Source organism: Triticum urartu, chromosome 7A, assembly GCF_056163025.1.
Source record: "Triticum urartu cultivar PI428250 chromosome 7A, HENAU_Tu73, whole genome shotgun sequence".
Lineage (NCBI taxonomy): Eukaryota > Viridiplantae > Streptophyta > Magnoliopsida > Poales > Poaceae > Triticum > Triticum urartu.
This window is the reverse complement of record NC_141879.1, coordinates 32736339-32757201: the sequence shown is the minus strand read 5'-3', so window position 1 is coordinate 32757201 and position 20863 is coordinate 32736339. Positions and strand designations below refer to the sequence as shown.

Sequence of the window (20863 nt, the reverse complement as noted above, 5' to 3'; positions counted from 1 at the left end):
GATAAACCAAATCAGTGATAATGAACTAATGATCACTATAGCCTTGCACTCTGATCAAGCATCCTTATCTCACTACATGGACAGCGCAGTCTACTATTATGTCCACTCACAGACCAAAAAATTGCAGCCAATTTACGAACAAAACCTAACAGTTTCGTGGAGCGACTGGATTAAGTGAGAGCTCTATGCGATCTGTTTTTTTTTGGAACCAAATAAGAGCTCTATAAGATCCCCATACAGTCACACAGCTCAAGGTTCAAGTTAGTTTGTTAGATCTCTAAACTTATGGCTCAAGGTTCTAGTTTAAATTTAATACTCTTCAATAGCATCGCTTGCTACAGAAAACTGCAGTAACATCACATTGGCACGTGACATGTAGGTGTGTAGCACAAACAAAATAATCTAGATCAGTTCAGAAATATGAGAGAACACTAGCTCAAGACATGCCACCAAAGATTACCCTTTTAGGAGATGCATTTAGAGACTAGATCAAAGTTAGGATAGCAAATTGTTGAATTAAGCCACCTTTTGCAGATGCATAAATTTAACAAGGGTTCACATGGATGCAAGAAATTAAAGTTCACTACAAGATAGTCCATTGACTCACTTACACACACAACGACACGGGAAACTGCCATACTAACAGGCAAAATCCAATACTAATACGAGAAAGCATGCAGGCACCACTACACCAAAAGGGCTACTAAGTAGTGACATAATTCATCATAGGATACGCCTCCAAGTTGTCATGTTTCCTGCCGATGAGTAACATCCTGCATACCCAGCCGCGTAGTCTCAGTGTGCCGCGTCACCAGGGATCACCCTTTCTGCAAACATAGTTTTATCAGTGTGATTCCAATGAGGAGATGACATGATACTATATTAATTGCCAACTGAGTAAGCATAATTAATTGTAACCTTTAACTACATTGCACTCAGAAATTTGTTGTTGGAGCAAATTTCAAGCATAATTTTCAATCTGATTAGGCATTCAATGTTATAACTTAAGCTATTCACGAATCGTAAAAGAATAGGGCATATAGATATACCTAGCGGATTGTAGAAACTCATGTACGGAATCAAAGCATTGAGGTTTTCTTCCTTCAATCGCTCCTTCCACTCTAGTGTCGTGAGATGCTCCTTCCACTCTAGTGTCATGAGATGAATCTCGTAGACGCCAAGATCTATGTTCACAAAAAGGATATCACCGCCCTCCACAAATACAATCAATCTAGGCCTTTCCTCAGGATCTTCAATAGGGAGAAGGTTGTTGAGATCCACGACACTATGATGTGTCCATGACGCAACTCCGTCAGAACCTATGTGTCTGGACCACACGCAGAGGGTTAACCTGCTGTCCACATGTGCAAACCCCAAAGTGCCATCCTTCATCGCCATGAGGATAGGGTCACGAAAAACGACAGACTCGGCAAGCGGCGGATCAATCAATGATAACGAATCAGAGCTCAAGCTGTACTTAAGATTCCTACACGATCATCATCAATATTGCTGTAGGCAAGCAGGAAGTGAAGTGCGTCATTGACAAGGACAGCGGGCATTGGCCAGATGAATGCACCGGCTGCAAGATGAAGACCAAGGCACGGCCTATTCCACTCACCAGAATGAAGTTTAGACGGCTTGCTCCAGTCGCCCATGTCCGGCGACGACGTACGCGCGAGCGCTACCCACTCATCCTCTTCTTCGCTGTTGGCCACGCTGACGTAGACCACCTTGAAAGGGGCCGCGTGACACGCACGGTGGTCGCAGCCGCTCACGGCGCAGAGCACCGCGACCCCAAAGCTATGGGCATTAATTCCGGCCCAGTACCCGTAAAGTTCCCGAGTGCAGCCTGTCATGGGGTCCCAAACGACGAGCACATCAGGACAATCGAGGTTTTCCGTAAGAAGAAGAACCCGGCCATGACGGCAGTCCCATGCATCCAAACATTGGTGTGCGGGCTCGGTGAAGCGTGGAACGCGGACATTACATTTTGTGGTGGAGATGAAGAGTGGGGCGGAGTCGTCCTCGTCGTGGTCGAAGCCGATGGGTCGGACGTAGAGGAAGCCCAGCATGGGGGGAGCGCCATGGAACTCGCGGTAGCGGCCGCGGAAGGCGGGGCCGGTGAGGACGCCGCGCCAGGGCTTGCTGGCGAGGGAGGCCCGCACAAGCGCCGCCGGCTCGTCCGGCGGGAGGCGGAGGAGAACCTCCTCCACGAGCTCGTCCGGCAGCTCCGGCATGGCCGATCGGTGAGGAGGCGAAGGGAGGGTTTCGGGAGGGGAAAAGTTTGAAGTTGAACTGGTGGGCAGGGACGGAGCAGGGTGGGAGAGGTGGCCAGTGTACACTATATATGCCCATCTTGCGTCGACTGTTCGGGTTCACGTCAGGTAATTAATGGCGAGACACCCAAAGCACGCATGCGCAGCACTGAAGACGAGCAGCTGTACAGTTGGTAGCAGTTGGAGCGTCGTCACGTCTCCCATGGCATCCACGCAACGTTCTCTTGGTCAGTGCCTGCTGCATGCGCGCGGCCGGCCGGCGAGGGGCACGGCCGTGTACATACAAGTCCGGCATCCACCGTACGTACGTACACGAGCAACTACGGACGTACGCGGCGGTGCACCAACTACGTACTCCGTCCGCAGTGTCCCGAACCATGCATGCACCGCCAGATCACCTTCACGGCCGCATGAGCGATCCATCGGACCGTGCATCACGTCGTCTTGCTCTTTCGTATGGCACGATCGATCACCTGCTAAAATAAATGGCCGACTGTACGTCTAAGCAACTAACTTACGGAAACAGAAGCATTTGCACATAGAATGTAGGATATGGATCCATGGATGACAAATAGGAGGAGGATGACGATGCGCGACCCACACAATCATAGGTGGGCGGTGCACCTCTTCTCCGACCTCCGGTCTCCTGCTCTGTTGGCTTACCGGCGAAGCAAGCTTCTCCGGCGGACGCGAACGTGGTGGTCAGTTTTGCTAGATGACCGTGGGATTTGCGTGGACGCCCGAGATTCTCGTGACGATGAGGTGATCGGTGAGGGTGTGCATATTTTTTTCCCCTTGTCACGTTGCGTTGGTTGGTAGATTGCAGGGCTCGGTGGGGGAGACGCGACACGACGTGAGATTCAAGGAGAGGGATCACCATGGTCGGAGGGCTTTTAATGTTGATCGACAGTTTCTGACTCGAGTTGAGAAAAGAGATTCTACCATGCACGGGAGATCGCGTGCATGGCTCAGCCGTCCATTCTCTTCAAGATGGATCCATGCATGCTGGTCCACACACATTAATGAGTCACAAATTAAGCTATACCTTTTTCGGTTAAATTATGCCATACATTGACCACTAGCAACATTTGTTCTATATCCCCCCTGGTACCTCACCCATCCATACATTTTCATATGATTTCCAAGCTTCAATATATTTTATTTTTTTGAATCACAATTCCAATTTATTATTCATTTAAATATTTGATTTCCTTGCGATTAGGACTTTGAAACAAGACCACTTCTAAATATATTTTCACAAGTTCTAAATTCGTATTTTGAAACATGATGAAAAATTGTATGAACATAATGATGCAATTTAGAACATGATAAAACCTAATAAAAGTTCATGAGAACGAATGCCTATTAAGTTGAGGCTCAGCCACTACTTTCCCTATTAAGTGTATTGACACGGAACGAAACATTATGATACAATTTCGAACAAATGAACCACAGTGAAATAGTGTGATTGTTCTTTTTTGAAACATAATAAAACATTTGAATTAATTAGTACTTTTATAGTGTAAAGCATGTGTTTGTGGAAGGAGAGAATAGATGAATATTTGCACTGTGCAAGTTCCATAATCACGCACGTAACTGTAACATCTTTTTTTTGGAGAAATAACTGTAACATTTCTGACACAACACTAAATGATTATGAGAGCATGGAGGTAAAAAGAAATATCATAGTGGACAAAGTGGCATGGTTCCCATAAAAGCATAAACAGCTCAGCTATGCATGCACGGTACCTCCCGTGCATGGTAGAAAAGCCGGTCTCGACTCGAGTTGCCATCCACAGTTTCCGACGATCCATTGTGTTTGGGAATCTACATCTCGAGGCAAAGATGCTGGAGATCACCAGTGGAGATGAGCTGAAGATGGACCGGATGAGGGAGATTCTCTCCTGGTTTGCAGAGGGGAAGGACATCAAGGCGGCAGCGACCTACAGGAAGCTCACGGAGGCAGAGGATCTCTACCTCACGCCCACGGGGGAGCCAGTGGGGTCTCTCAGGATGCTTTTTGGGCAATGAAGGAGGCCGCGTCAGGCGACCCCAAGCAAGCGATGAAGTGTAAGGCATTCCGTTCGCGTCGCCATGCGCCGCCGGGACCATCGGAGTTTGTGGTGGGCGCAGTAATGGAGCTACCTGCCCCGGGATCGGCAGGGAGCCCGATGGTGATCGAATCAGATGTAGATGCAGAGATGGAGGAGGTTGCAATAGAGGAACCTGTTGAGGAGCCCATGGCGGTGCCTGCATCGGCAACAAGGAAGAATAAGTCCCATATCTCCTATATGTTGCGGACATCTCCGCGGTTTCCACGCTGCTCCCTGTGCCTGCTCAGCCTGCCTCGCTCCCAAAACAGGGAGTAGGGGCCTCTCCGACTGGCAATTGGTTTCGGTTGCTGGCTAGAGAGGATTCCGATGAGGAGGTTGGGTGCTCTTCAGATCTAGAAGGTAAACTTGATCCTGCTCTCAAATATCTACATTCTCCAACTATTTTTAATGCCCAAAGTAATGTTAGAGAGAGGAAGAGATCTATCATTAAGAAAAATCAGGGGAATGGATGCTTAGCACACGCTCCCTCTGCTTCCTGGGAGTGACGTACTTTATGTTCTCAAATCATTCCCGGCATCCTTGCCAATCACTTCGAAAACTGGAATGTGCAAGGGATTGATGCACTACTAGGGAATACCTTATAGGTAGATTCTTATCAGTAGCGATGGGTAAAGGCCGGCTCAATGTGTTGCTGTTAAATATAGCGATGGGCAATACCCCACGCTACAGGTACATATTAGTAGTGACACGGGCTGAAGCGCCCAACGCTGCTGGTACGTGGGCCCCACGTTACCTCGGGGTCGAGCCGTATTAGCAACGCTGGCCCCTTACCCACGCTACTGCTAAATGCAGTATCTGTAGCGCGGGGCACTGTGGCCCTCGCTACCACTACTGGTATATGGGGCCAGTTGATGGGCTCACTTAGTAGTAGTGCGGGCACTGCGGCCCTCGCTGCAGGTACTGCCGTTAGCAGTAGAGCCAGGCTGTCACCTGCGCTAATGCTAAGCGACCCTATCCCACTGTGCCCATCACTCTCCCTCTTCACTCTCCATACTCTCACTCTCACTCTAACTACTCCAGCGCTCATCACCGCGTGACGGCCCTCCCCACGCGGCCGCCCTCCCCTGTCCAGGTCCTCCCCGTGCGGCCGCCCTTCCTTGTCCAGGCCCTCCTCGTGCGCGCCGGCCGGCGACTGCGCGCCCTCTCCTGCTTGGCCCCACCTCAACCGTGAGCACCTCCCTCTCCTCTGTGTTTACTTTTAGGTTTAGATCTTTAGATGGATGGCTAGATGAATGGATGCATTTATTCAAACTGTCAAACTAACAGACAAAAGCCAACACTAACATGAGAAATCATGCAGGCACCACTGCACCAAAAGGGCTACTAAATAGTGACATAATTCATCATGATATGCCTCTAAGTTGTCATGTCTCCTGTTGATGATTAGCATCCTGCATATTCAACATCTCAGTGTGCCGCATTGCCGGGGACTATCCTTTCTGCATACTTCTGAACTGTGTATCTCTCCCAACAATCTTGCTAGATGATCCTCACTCTTCAAGTGCCGATGAAGAAAGCTACACTTCCCGGAATATAAGCAGTGCCATAACCTCCGACGTTAAAACCAACTTGTTTAGTTTAACCGGTTGCCAAGATTAACCGCTCGACACCAAATTAGTACTTGAGCTGTGCATGGTCAATTCAGATTTCAGAATCACATTTCTCTTTTAAAAAAGGAGGATAAACCCCAGTCAGATTTCTAAGTCACCTGAGACATGACAGCCCAGGCCATGCCCGCGCTGCGCGCATGTAGACTCGCTTCTACTAAGGCTGTTAATGGCATAACAGTACAAGAGAAGAAAGGTCTGACTTCAGCTCCACCCGGTCCCCACCATTGCGCATCAGCCATGTCAAGTACTGTGAAATTGAGGTGTTCTTACGGATGATGTTATTGTACCAACCAAAGTAAAAACAGAAAATGCTTCTTCTACATACTACCAACTCATGCCCTACATATTTAGACCACAAATGAAACTGAACCTAACTTTTCTAGAATTTTACAGGACAGGTGTGCAGCAATACAAACAGTGCAACATGCAACCAACTCAACATGAAGCCAAGAAACGAAATCTCCTAGGGTTGCCGCGTTGTCCATGTTTCAGACACGTACTGCATAGTGTTGATCAACATAAGTGCCTGCAGTACTGATTTCTTCCCGGTTCGTCTACCTGGTTTGCAGCATAAGCAGGAGAGACCAATGATAGTTTCAGTCATAACCACGAAAGCTGAAGCACTCAAACATATGGTTTCATTCTTGTGATTACGGACCCAAATGCAGCGGCTCTTGTGGAATACGTACTATATTTGTTTCTGCTACTTGTGAATTGTGATCCCAAGTTCCTTCCTTCGATTTAGGGGTTCAGTTGACAAGTTGTGTGTTGTACTAACATTGCTTTGCTAAAACATCAACATCTACTTGACGACAAAAAATATGCTGACATTACACTTGACGTGTAGTACTAGTTCAGTCCATTCGCATGCAGAAGCCATCAACATCTACTTGACGACAGAAAATAGCAGCTAAGAACAGCACGGAAAACTGACAACAGCCAAGAACAGCATGGAAAACTAAGCACAACCAAAAACACCTACCAGCTAGTGATACGGTTAATCGCAAGCCCCATGTTGCCACCTAGTGACCATCTTTCCTGTTGACTAGAGAATTCTGCAGCATTGTGCACCATAAGATCAAAATATCGGATGCAAAAAAGATCAAAATATATATCCTACTGTAAAGAAACCACATCTGAAAGAAGAGAGATGGCGGGTCATGTCAAATTGTAAATCCAAGGTATTCACATGACATGCAGAAAATCAGCCAACTTAAAATGCAATTCGTTGTGCCCATGAAGGATAGACTTAGAGAAAGCACAAAGAAATGTGTGCTCATGATTTCGAGTAATAGCAAATCTTATGTAAGAAGAAAAATCAGTGGAGTCAGTCTCGAAATTATACTACCAAGACAGTTGCATTGATCACTATAGCCTTGTTCTCTGACCAAACATCTTCGTCTCACTACATGGACAGCGCAGTGTACTGTTATGTCCACTCACAGACCAAAAAATTGCAACCAATAATGACCAAATGCCTAACAGTTCCATGGAGCTACTTGATTAAGTGAGAGCTCTATGCGGGTTTTTTTTTAAAAAGCGAGAGCTCTGTTAGATCCCCATGCAGTCACACAGCTCATATCATGTTACTCTTTTAGATCTCTATAAACTTACAGCTCAAGACACCAGTTTAAATCTATACTCTTCAGTAGCATCCCTTGCTAACAGAACTGCAGCAACATCACATTGGCACTTGAAATGTAGGTGTAGTGCAAACAAAATTATCTATATCGATAGAAATATCAGGGAGCCACTAGTTCTGGACATGCCATCAGCATCTGCTCACCAAAGATGCACCTTTTGGGAGATGAATTTAGAGACTAGATCAAATGTTGGGATAGCAAATTGTAGAACTAAGCCACTCTTTGCAGATGCATAAATTTAATAACGGTTCACATGCATGCAAGAAATTAAAGGTTCGCTACAAGATAATCCATTCACCCACTTACGCACCACAAAGACATCGAGAAACTGTCAAACTAACAGACAAAAGCCAACACTAATATGAGAAAACACGCAGGCACCACTGCACCAAAAGTCTACTAAGTAATGCCTCCAAGTTGTCATGTTTCTTGTTGATGAGTAGTAGCATCCTGCATACTCAACCGCACATTCTCAACGTGACGCATCACCAGGGATCATCCTTTCTACAAACACAGTTTTATCCATGTGATTCGACAGAGGATATGACATGATACTATATCATATAAATTGCCAATTAAGAAAGCATAAAAAATAGTAACCTTCAATTATTACATTGGAATTGAAATTTGTTGGAGCAAATTTCAAACACAAATTTCAATCTGATTAGGCATCAACGTTTTGATGACTCCACTAACTGATAAATAGTTACCTAGCTAAGAGTTGTTCATGAATCATAAAAGAAGAAAGACATATAGATACCTGGCCGATTGTAGAAGCTCATGTACGGAATCAAAGAATAGACGTCTTCTCCCTTCATTCACTCCTTCCACTCTAGTGTCTTGAGATCAATCTTGTAGACGCCAAGATCCGTGTTCACGAAAATGATATCACCGCCCTCCACGGATCCAATCAGACTAGGTCTTCTCTTGGGATTTTTAATAGGGATAAGGTTCTTGAGATCCACGACTCTACCATGAGTCCATGACACAACTCCGTTGGAATCTACTTGTCTGGACGACAAGCAGAGGATTAACCTGTTGTCCACATGTGCAAGCCCCAAACTACCATCCTTCATCGCCATTAAGATATCGGCACGAGCGGCAAACGGCACATCAATCAATGATAAAGAATCAGAGGTCAAGCTGTACTTGAGAATTCCCACACGATCATTATCATCTTGGTACTCTAGCATGAAGTGGAGTGCATCATTGACGAGGGCAGCGGGCGTCGAACAGATGAATGCATCCGCTTGAAGATCAAGACCAGGGCACGGCGGCTTCCAGTCCTCAGTATCCAGCTTGCTTCAGTCACCAATGTCCGGCGACGACACGCAGACGCGTGCAACACACTCACCATTTTCACTATTGTTCATGACGACGCCGACCATCTTGAAGGGACCGGTGTGACACGAGCGGTGGTCGCAGCCGCTCACCGCGCAGAGCACCACGATCTCATCGAAATATTCGAGCCCCACCAGCTGCCGAGTGCAGCCCGTCATGGGGTCCCAAACCACGAGCGACCTAGGAGACAAATACGCATCCCCGAGGAGAACCCGGCCATGGCGGCAGTCCCACGCAACCAAATCAAAGTTCGGGTCCGTACTGCCGAAGTCCGGAATGCGCGCGCCGAACTTAGAGGTGGAGACGAAGCGTGGGGTGGGGTCTTCCTCGTGTCCGAAGGCGTCGGGCCGGGAGTAGAGGAAGCCCAGCATTGGGGGTTTAGGGTTTAGGCCGGAAGGCGGGGCCGGTGAGCAGGGCGAGCCAGGGCTTGCTGGCGAGGGAAGCCCGCACAAGCGCTGCGGGCTCGTCCGGCGGTAGGCGGAGGAAGATCTCCTCCACGAGCTCGTCAGGCAGCGGCGGCATGGTCGGTCGGTCGGTGGAGGCGAGGGAGGGTTTCGGGAGGGGAATGGTTTGAACTGGCTCGCGGGGAAGAACGGGGTGGAGATGTGGCCGGCGTCTGTCTTGTGTTGGCGCGGGGAAGAGAGACGGCGCCGCCGGGGAGGTGGAGGATCGGGAAGGAGGGAGATGGTCGCGGCGGCTGGAGAACAAAGTTTTTTTTTGAGGGAATACCAAGCTTTATTCATCAAATGCCACAACAAGTGGAATACATCTCTGGTCGTGGGGTTGACCCAACCAAATGTGTCGCCCCGGACCTAAAGGAAAAGCATGCTTGGCTAGTCTATGTGCCTCTACATTAACGGCACGACCTTCAAAAGTAAAAACATAATTTAAAGTAAGAACTCTACTATGAATCTCAGAAATAATAGCCCCGCTGCTCCCCTGGCTTTTGCTATTGATTGCCTTAACCACACCCTTTGAATCTGATGCAATCACTAAGTTGTTGATGTTAAGATCCTGGGCCAGGGCCAGTCCTTCCCGACATGCAATTGTTTCCAATATTTCAGGATCATCGACTCCTGCGATCACAAGGGCCGAGCTCCCCATATATGCTCCTGTATCATCCCGGCAAACTGCAGCTACTGATCCTCCAAGTCCCTTTCTGCATGCGGTATCAACGTGAATCTTTACGTGACCCGGCGGTGGTGCTTTGGGGCGCTGGATGGTTGTAGTGGTTGTGGTAGGGGCTCTCTGACTCCGATCTTGAGGTTCTGCCAGTGAACTCAATTCAGCAAGGTATCTACTCCCTCCATTCTTAAATACTTGTCTTTCTAGGCATTTCAACGAGTGACTACATACGAAGCAAAATGAGTGAATCTACACTCTAAAATATGTCTACATACATCCGTATGTAGTAGTCATTTGAAATGTCTAGAAAGACAAATATTTAGGAACAGAGGGAGTAGTAATAAAGCCTTGAATAGCTTGAGAACAAAGTGAGAGACGGCTGCAGATGGGTAAACATTTGGGCCAAGCGTGGGCTGCATGCATTTAGGCCGAGTGTTGGCCAGTAAAAATAGCAGTTAAATTCGATGGCTTGTTTTAAACTGCCTAGAGGTCTATGTGAGAAGTTAAATTCGATGATAAGAAGCTTTTGGTGGGGAAGCAAGAATGGCAAGCGGAAACCACACTGGGTCTCATGGGACACTATGACGATGCCAAAATATATGGGCGGATTGGGCTTCAAGGATTTTGAATTATTCAGCTTGGCCCTCCTAGCGCGCCAAGCATGGCTCATTCTCCAGTTTCCGGAGACCCTGAGTGCGCGTATAATTAAAGCAGTATATTTCCCTTTGTCAGATATCATGGAAGCATCGTTAGGCTCTTCTCCATCTCAAGTGTGGAGAGCCATAGTTGAAGGACGAGACATGCTAAAGCTTTGGTTTGATCAGGAGAATAGGCAATGGTGCAGCAACGAAAATATGGGGAGATAATTGGATACCGAGGACCGAAAGGCTCCGACCAGTGGCAGCCCTAGTATCAGACACACCAGAACTTGTGGCCGAACTAATTGACTCGACTTCTTGCCAGTGGAACATGGCAGAGTTAGAGAGAGTTTTCTTGCCCATGGACTTACAAGCTATTTGCGCCATTCCGATCAGCACGTCATCGCAAACTGATTTCTGGGCATGGCATCACGAAAAGTCTGGTAACTTCACTGTCCGTTCAGCGTACAGAACGATGGTAACAACGAAAAAAGTTAGGAAAGATTGGCTTGAAGGCAGACCAAGCACTAGTTCGAACAGGGCGGAGAAGGCATGGTCACAACTATGGAAGATCCAGGTGCCATCTAAAGTGCGAGTCTTTGTTTGGCGGCTCACACAACACTCTTTCCCTTCGGGCTCAGAGATGCATCATCGGAAAATGGCCACTAACCCTCGATGTGTTATTTGTCAAGCAGAGAATGACTCTTGGAGACATTCATTAATAGATTGTACCATGTCATGTTGTGTTTGGGCATTACTTGTTGAATCCCTCATAGAGCACATGTGCATGAATTCTTGCTCGGATGCGAAGGAGTGGCTGTCCCACATTATGGAGACTACAACACATGAAGAGTTCATCAAAATTTTATTGACACTTTGGGCGATCTGGGGTGCACGCCGAAAGGCAATTCATGAATCTATCTACCAAAGCCCGGTGACTATTCATGGTTTTGTTACGAGTCTCATTGCCGATCTTCAAATGGTGAACACAAAACTGGATAAAGCTGCTCCAAATCCACAAGCAGCAGCGCCGAGATGGAGGCCACCGCCGGAGGGCTGGGCCAAAATTTATGTTGATGGTGGTACAAACAAGATAGGATCAAAGGGAGCAGCTGCCGTCATCTGCAGGAATGATACAGGGAAGTACCTGGGGTCTTCAACGAGGGTATTGAACAATTGCACCGACCCAGCAACTCTTGAAGCAATAGCATGCTGTGAAGCGCTGACTTTGGCGGAGGATTTAAACATTCAGAAAGTTATTATCGCATGTGATGCTTCCACAGTTATCAAGAACATCAATGAATGTAGTAGATGCGAGTATAGCTCGGTTCTTACGGAGATTAAGGTGCGATCGAGACATTTTCTTAATGTTAGTTTTGTGCACGAGGGTAGAGCAACAAATATAGAAGCTCACAATCTTGTAAAAAGTTCTTTATCACTCGAACATGGTCGATTCCTATGGCTACTCCAGCCATGGGATCCCTCTATTGTACTTCCTGTTATAGAGCAATAAAATGACCGTGTGATCCTCAAAAAAAAGTAAAAAAATAGCAGTGGGGCGTGCCACTGGTCAACATTTTAGGTTTACTGTGTTTTCTTAGTATTTCTTTTGGTAGAGTTATGGTCCACTATATGAAATTGCATGCAAAATTTTGGCACTCTTTAGCTATAATTTTCTATTTTTTAGTGCATTAAATGAATTTCTAGGTATCTGATGGATGTAATTTGTTTTTGATTTTTTAACAAGTGTAAATGAGTTCTAATACGTAGGAAACTTGACATGCTGTTATGGTATGGCCCCTAAAAGGTGTGCTAAAAATTTGTGAGGGTTACAAAAAAGTTGTGATATGCTTCACTTAGCAACCAAAGCATCTCTAAGAAAGAGTCAGAGTTTCGAAGGGAAACTGTAATGTTTGAAAGCAAACTCAGTTTTTTAGTCATTTGACCTTAAATCTTTTTCTACATTCAACATACACCATAAACATCATCCATGTCAGAGTTTGCATTATTCTGAGTTTGTTTGCCTAAAAAATCAAATACCATTAACTCCTTTGAATACCTACAAATTCTTTAATGCCCTAAAAATTTCAAAGTAACCATACAAAGTGTCAAATTTTTACACAGAACTTCTGATGATTTACCCTTAATGTATAAATAATTGTACAATAACCCTAAATACAAAACACTAACAGTAAAAAAATGAAAAATAGAGTACCGGTGGCAAGGTTCAAAAGGGCACACCTCTAGTATTTGAGGGCCCCAACAAAACTAGTAACATTGTCAATCTTGCTAGGTTGCTAGTTACGAGGATTAAAGCAACTTGTATGTTGAAGTAGTGCTTGCAGCAAAAGAAATTAAAGCAAGGAATTGTAAAAAATTGCTTGATCAAGGTTGAAAGAAATGAAGAAGAATGGACTGGGACCCACAGTTTCACTAGTGGCCGCTATCCAATAAAAGATAACATGGCATGGTGAATAAAATTACAAATCAATTAAAAATTGTAGTTTTTACGAGTATGATTATACATGGCATGATTTCATATAGACATCGCGTCCAAATATCCATGTGCATCTATAGCTAATGCTCCAACCCAAGACGCTATCTAGCATGCAAATCAAAGTATTAAGTAAAACAGAGTATTGCAATAAGTATGATGACGAGATGTAGATAATATTTTGTCTCCACCCTGCGTTCAAAGGACAACTACTAACTATCTTTTCGTCCTTAGTGGCAACAACACAATAGAATCATTTTCCACTTTCTTTCACTGTGGTAGATTACTTGCAAGATTGAACACAAATAACATACACAAGCCCCCTTTTGAGATCATTCTTTCAGACATGGTCAGTGCAAGACTAATAGACGAGAGAGCATATATGTCTATAAATTATGCACCAAATAAGAATTCCGAAAATAATCATGTATAGATCTTGACCATAAATCAATTCATCACACCACAACAAACACACCAGTAAAGATTAGATCAGATGGATCACAATTACGTAGGGCAACTCATGTTAAAACAATATAAACGAATGTTTACGTGAGTTTAGAAAAATGTTTCCAACCATTCAAAAAGTGTATGTGGCATTTTAAAAAGCATGTACTCATATTTAAAAAAATGATGTTCGTGATTTTTTTAGAGTAATATTAATATAGTGTAAACAAATGTCCGTTTAACATAAAATTTGTTTCATACAATAAGAATTGTTCGTCGTGTGTTTAAAAATGTTCAAACATGTATTTGAAAAAAGTTGATCATGTATTTGCAAGATATTAATCTTGTACCAAAAAAGTTATGTGTTTATAGGAAAAATATACAACGTGGATAATAAAAGTAGAGATTTTTTTTAAGGAGGATGTACCGCTGGCATCTGCATCTGGACGATGCGTATGCAGTCATTTTATTAATTATTCACAAAGGCCTTACAAGGTAATACATCAGTAAGCCTGAAACCACTATCTTGGCAACACCTATCGCTACTCCTATCCCGTGATGAAGGGGTGCCGAATATCCGAACCTGATACCAAACAGACAACGCACCAACACCTAACATCTAATGTCGGATACCCCATCCAAACCACAATACCTGGAACGGGATACAAACCGGTCCGGCGCACTATTAGTGCGCACCACATGCGCGCGCTGCAAGGGTCGTTACCTCCTTCATCCATCGATCCATCCTCAGATCAGATACTGACGCATCGACCTTGCCAGGCCTCTATGCCATCGACGCCACTACGACGCCAGACAGCTTCGTCCTCCTACGCGAGTCCACCGCCACCCATCAGGCGCCAAGTCTCCACAGCGCCACGCCGTCGAGATCCACCGCCATCGATGTGTATAGGATGAAGCACCGCTCCACCACCTACTGACGCCCAACCACTAACCCGTGCACATGACCGTCCAGCCGATGAATGTCTCCAAAGATGATGCCCCCATGGGGGTGACGATGAAGATGTCGCCATCATCCGATCTAGGAGGCCCCTCAACGCCTCCAACGAGGGTACGACGCCCACGGGCGTTGCCGTCAATGGTAGCCTCCTTCATATCTGAGGATTCCTCCGGAAACAATGGAGCGAGGGATGCCCCACCATCGCCTCTAGCGAGGAAAACGACACACACGGGCCCTGCCGACGATGGTGGCATCCTCATCCACTTCAGCAGCTAGGCCACCACCTCTTCCCCCAGTTGATCCGCCGCCGGGAAGCCACCGCGAGGCAACACCCACCGAGCAGACCCCTTTGGACCGACGATGAAGACAGCCAAAGGTAGATGAGGTCACATCGCTGCGTGACCAGCACCATGGCCACAGACACGTCGTCCCGAGGCGCCCGCACAAGATCCACCGTCACAGCCACGCATCCAAGCCGCGATGGAGGGATGCCCCACCGACGGCGGCGGGAGGGGAGGGGAGACGGAGGAGATCCGGATCTGGAGGGGTGGGGAGGTAGACGGGAGGTGGTATTTGCAAATAAAAAACAAAAAGGAAAAAAATCAATGAAAACCGATAAAATACACAGAGAAACAGAAAAAACATGTAAGTTCTAAGGTCCATATAACCTTCCAAAAACCATTCCAAAAAATGTTCCTGAAATTTTATGCAAAATATAATTACAATGTAAAAAAATGTCCATGTAGTCAAATACAATGTGTCATGCCAGTAAAAAACATGTCGACCATGTGTTTTAAATTATTTTAACATGTATTAAGAAAAAACAAGTATTTGAAAATGCCGTACATCTTGTATCTGAAAAATGTTCCACATATATACCAAAAAGTTACAATGTGTATTTAGAAAAATGGAAAAAAATCGTTGAAAAGACGAAGAAAAATAGAAAACCATATAGAAAAGCACAGAGAAAAGCAAGGGAAAAACTCGAGCAAGTGGCGCTATAGTACCTCCCGCAGCTGGCGAGAAAGATCCCTGGCGGTACGTACGTTTGGATTGGCCCAATTAGCAAGGCGACCTTTTTGGCTTTAGGAAGGTTCTACACCTTTTCATATTAGTATATTTTTATGTTCTTTTTCGGGTTTTCTTTCTCTATTTTCTCATATATTTTTATTCTCCTTTTAGTTTTCAATTTACCGCATATTTTTAAATTTGGAAAATATTGTTTGAATTCATGAATCTTTTCCAAGTTTAGAGAAACATTTTCTAAAATTCCTGAACATTTTTTACATTCTGAATGATCTTTCAGTTTCACAAACAGTTTGGAAATAGTGAACAATTTCAACTTCACAATCATTATTGTCAACATCACAAACAATTTTTCAAATCGCCATTTCTTATTCAATTCAGAAACAATTTTTATTTTTTGAAATCCAAGAACAACATGAAAAAACAAAAATGCCTCCAGTCAAGACATGGTTAATCACAATACTCATGTTGCGTCCTACTCCTAGTGACCATCTTTCCCCAGTTGGCTAGAGAGGCATCCTACATTCCTCATAATCTGGCAGCATACCAAACAAATACTCCAGTCTCCAGCAATGTAAACCAATAAGATCCAGATATATACCCTACTGTAAAGAAGACCACATATGAAGAAAATATGAAAAGAGACGGGCAGGTCATCTAAATCCAAGATATTTACATGACATGCAGAAAATAAGCCCGTTTGGGACGACAAATTCATTGTGCTCATGAAGGATGAACTTAGAGAAAGCATAGAGAAATGTGTGTTCATGATTTTTGAGTGAAAGTTTTTATGTAAGAAGTAAGGAAAATCAATGGAGTCTATTTTGAAATTATGATAAACCAAAACAATAGTGATGACACTATAGTCTTGCCCTCTCAATTCTGATCATCCTCATCTCACTACACGCACAACTCTGTGTACTGTTATGCCCACTCACAGACCAAAAAGTTTCAAACAATGAAGAACAAATACCTAACAGTTTCATGGAGCTACTGGATTAAGTGAGAGCTCTATGCAATATTTTTTTTGGAACCAAGTGAGAGCTCTATAAGATCCTCATGCAGTCACAAAGCTCATATCGTATCATGTTAGTCTGTTAGATCTCTAAACTTATAGCTCAAAGTTCCAGTTTAAATCTTATACTCTTCAGTAGCATCGCTTGGTAAAAAAAGCCGCAGTAACATTACATTGACACTCAACATAGGTGTAGCACGATTTTTTTTTATCTAGACCAATTCAGAAATATCAGCGAGCCACTAGCTTTGGACATGCCATCAACATCTGCTCACCAAAAATCAGTGTTTTAAATAGCGGGCTATACTAAATAGCCGCGGACCTCCAAATCAGCTATAGCAGGCTATAGCAGACAATTTTGTATATGAACCATTTTGCGGCACCCTGCTGAAAAGGCTATAGCAGGGCTATAGCCGGCTATTTAAAACTATGCCAAAAATGCCCCTCTTGGGAGATGAATTTAAAGACTAGCTCAAAGTTGGGACAGCAAATTGTAGAATTAAGCCACCTTTTGCAGATGCAGAAATTTAACAGCGGTTCACACATGGATGCAAGAAATTAAATGTTTAGTCCAAGATAATCCATTCGCCCCCCTTGCGCACACAATGACTCAGGGAAACTACCAAACTACTAGACAAAAGCCAACACTAATATCAGAAAACATGCAGGCACCACTACACCAAAAGGGCTACTAAGTAGGGAAATAATTCATCACATGATATGCCTCCAAGTTGTTGTGTTTCTTGTTGATGAGTAGCATTCGGCATTTCCGCATACTGAGCAGTCTGATCTTAATGTGCCGCATCACCAGGGATCACCCTTTCTACAAACATAGTTTCATCAATGTGATTCCATAGAGGAGATGACATTATACTATATCAATTGCCAATTAAGTAAGCACATAATTAATTGTAACCTTCAATTACGTATTACATTGCACTTGAGACTTGTTGGAGCAAATTTGAAACACAATTTCCAATCTGATTAAGCATTCAATATTTTGATGATTCCACTAACTGATATATTGTTACCTAGCTAAGAGTTGTTCAAGAATCATATAAAAGAAAAAGGCATATATATATGTTCACGAAAATGATATCACCACCCTCCACAGATCCAATCAGTCTAGGTCTTCTCTTAGGATTTTTAATAGGGAGAAGATTCTTGACATCCACGACTATGGGGTGAGTCCATGACGCAACTTCATTGGAATTTACCTGTCTCGACCACACGTAGAGGGTTAACCTGTGCACATGTGCAAACCCCAAACTGCCATCCTTCATCGCCATGAGGATAGGCGAACGAACAACAACAGACTCGGCAAGCGGTGGATCCATCAATGATAAAGAATCAGAGCTCAGACTGTACTTGAGAATTCCTACGAGATCATCATCGTCATTGTACCCAAGTAAGAAGTGAAGTCCGTCGTTGACGAGGACAGAGGGCATTGGCCTCATGAATGCACCAGCTTCTGCAATATCAAGAACAGGGCACTCCTTCCACTGAGAACAAAACACATCAGGGCGCGGCTTGCTCCAGTCACATGTGTCCGCACTCCGCAGACGCGACCGCAACGCACTCATCGTCTTCATCTTCACTGTATTCCAGGCCGACGCAGACCACTCTGAAGGGGCCCGCGCGCGTGACACGCGCGGTGGTCGCGGCCGCTCACGGCGCAGAGCGCCGCGAGCTGGAAGCTATCGGGCCAGCTCCCGAGTGCAGCCCGTCATGGGGTCCCCAACGAGGAGCACCGGGGGACAATAGTCATTGTTCCCAAGAAGAACACGGCCATGGCGGCAGTCCCATGCATCAAAACGTTGGTGCGTGGGCTTGGTGAAGTCCGGAATGCGCGCGCCGAACTTGGAGGTGGAGACGAGGCGTGGGGCGGGGTCTCCCTCGTGACCGGAGCCGTTGAGCCGCGAGTAGAGGAAGCCCAGCATCGGGGGAGCGCCGTGGAACTCGCGGTAGCGGCCGCGGAAGGCGTGGCCGGTGAGCAGGGCGAGCCAGGGCTTGCTGGCGAGGGAGGCCCGCACGAGCGCCGCGGGCTCGTCCGGCGGGAGGAGGAGGAAGATCTCCTCCACGAGCTCGTCCGGCAGCTGCGGCATGGCCGATCGGTGAGGCGAGGAGGCGAAGAGGAAGAGTTTGAAGTTGAACTGGTGGGCAGGGACGGAGCGGCCGGGGTGGGAGAGGTGGCCAGTGCTATGTCGATCTTGCGTGGACTGTTGGGGTTCAACTCAGACTCAGGTAATCAATGGCGCGACACCCGAAGCACGCATGCGCAGCACTGAAGACGAGCAGTTAGAGAGTCGTCACGTCTCCCATGGGCCATGGCATCCACGCAACGTTCTCTTCGTCGATCGGTGCCTGGTGCATGCGCGCGGCCCGCCGCCCGGCGCCCACTGTACAAGAGAGACTAGGTACACGGCGGTGCACAAGTACCTACTACCTCCGTCCTTATTTATTGGTCCCCTTTCTAATTTGTGTTAAATTTTGACTAAATATTTAACTAACAAAATGTTAATGAACGTCAACAAAAATTAATCGTTGGATTCCTATTTTAACATAGTTTTTAATGATATAATTTTTTATGACATGCATAAATATTTTGTTAGTTAACTTTATAATCAAAATTTGGCATAAAATGCAATGGGGACTAATAAACCAGGACGGAGGTGGTATATGTCAGCGCAAAACACGATGTGGACCTGGGCAGTGGCACGACATAGGTACGTGAGCCGTAGGATTTAGGGCCGACGACGTTGGTTGTTCACATCTTCCGGATCGAAATTGATCGAGCTTTCAAAAGTGGGTTGATCGAGGAGTAACAAAACATTTTTGTTTGAGTCAACATGATAGTGAAAGGTGGGCATCTAGTTGGAGATTGCCTGGGCGAAGAGGTTTGCGAGGGGTGAGAAGAAAAGGAAGGTCTTCTGGATCTTGTGGTACCTATTTTTTCCTGGTTACTCTAATGCCAGGGGATGGATTGTGGGAGTATGCTGTTTTTTTTCTTTCTCCTTTAGGGTGGGTTTTATTGATTCAAAATGAATCATTAAACGGATAAAAACACAGTGAGTACACACCCGACAAAAACGCACACACACGATCTCTTGCAAATAGCAAAAAGTCATACAAGACCAAAGCTATGCCCTGGCGAGGAAGTAAGGCCCAGAAGCAATCAAAATCATAATCAACAAACTACAACAACAACCATATCCGCACCAGTCGTATCTTCACAACACAAGTACTACATGGTTCTTCAACAGCAACGCCTTCCGGAAGGGAAAGACGATCAAGCGTCATCGTCACCTGATCCAGGCACCTACCAGGTTATAGGTTTTCACCCCGAGGATCTGAGCATATCCTACCATGTGTTCAACAAGGTAACAACGTAAAACAATCATCATTACCAGGTATAACCTACATGGGTCAGACCGAGGTTCTCACCCCGGAACTCAAGACCGAGTACTCAAGAAGCACCACTGCATCGAAGTAAATCATGTGGTGTGCCACCACTTTTTCGCGATCCCAGCAGCTGCATTCGATGGGCTAGAAATCCCACTGTCGCCACTACACAACCATACTTCTGAATCAAGTCATCATCCATAGATTGCAGCTCACCATTGAAGGAAAAAGTGGACAGAGCGAGAGCCACCAAAACTCACAACGAAGCTTTTCGGTTGTATCCCGCAACTTTGCCAGTATGAGCCGCCGACAGAAGTCACCAAATCTGAAGACTTTGGTCGCCACAGCCATACCCGATGGAGATGTTCATCGATCTGTTTAGATGCGACCACTAGTAGAAAAAGGGTCAAATGTGAAGCACATTAGTGTTGGTTTGAATTTGAGCCGGCACTAATGTGTGCATTAGTGCCGGTTCCAACGGCTAGCCGGCCGCTCTCATTAGTACCGGTTCGCGGCGAACCTTTAGCACCGGTTCGTGCCACGAACCGGTACTAAAGTGAGTGGTGGCAGGATGTTGTCAGTCCGGGGCCCCTCCAGCACCTTTAGTACCGGGGCGTATCACGAACCGGTACTAAAGGTCGTCCTACATAGACCCTTCGTCCACCCGAGCTCGCTCTGTTCTTCCCCTTTCCCCTCTCCTCTCTGTTCTTTTCCCTCTTCCTCTCAAGCTCATCACACATTTTGCCCAAAATTTGTCAAGATTTGAAGGCCCCTGTC

General features: G+C 45.7%; 2 pseudogenes; both read right to left on the bottom strand.

The window, feature by feature from the left end:
- Positions 1 to 795: 795 nt before the first annotated feature.
- LOC147957343 (uncharacterized) lies at positions 796 to 2298 on the bottom strand (annotated as a pseudogene).
- A 15432-nt stretch (positions 2299 to 17730) lies between these two features.
- LOC147957342 (uncharacterized) lies at positions 17731 to 18789 on the bottom strand (annotated as a pseudogene).
- Between the last annotated feature and the right edge of the window lie 2074 nt (positions 18790 to 20863).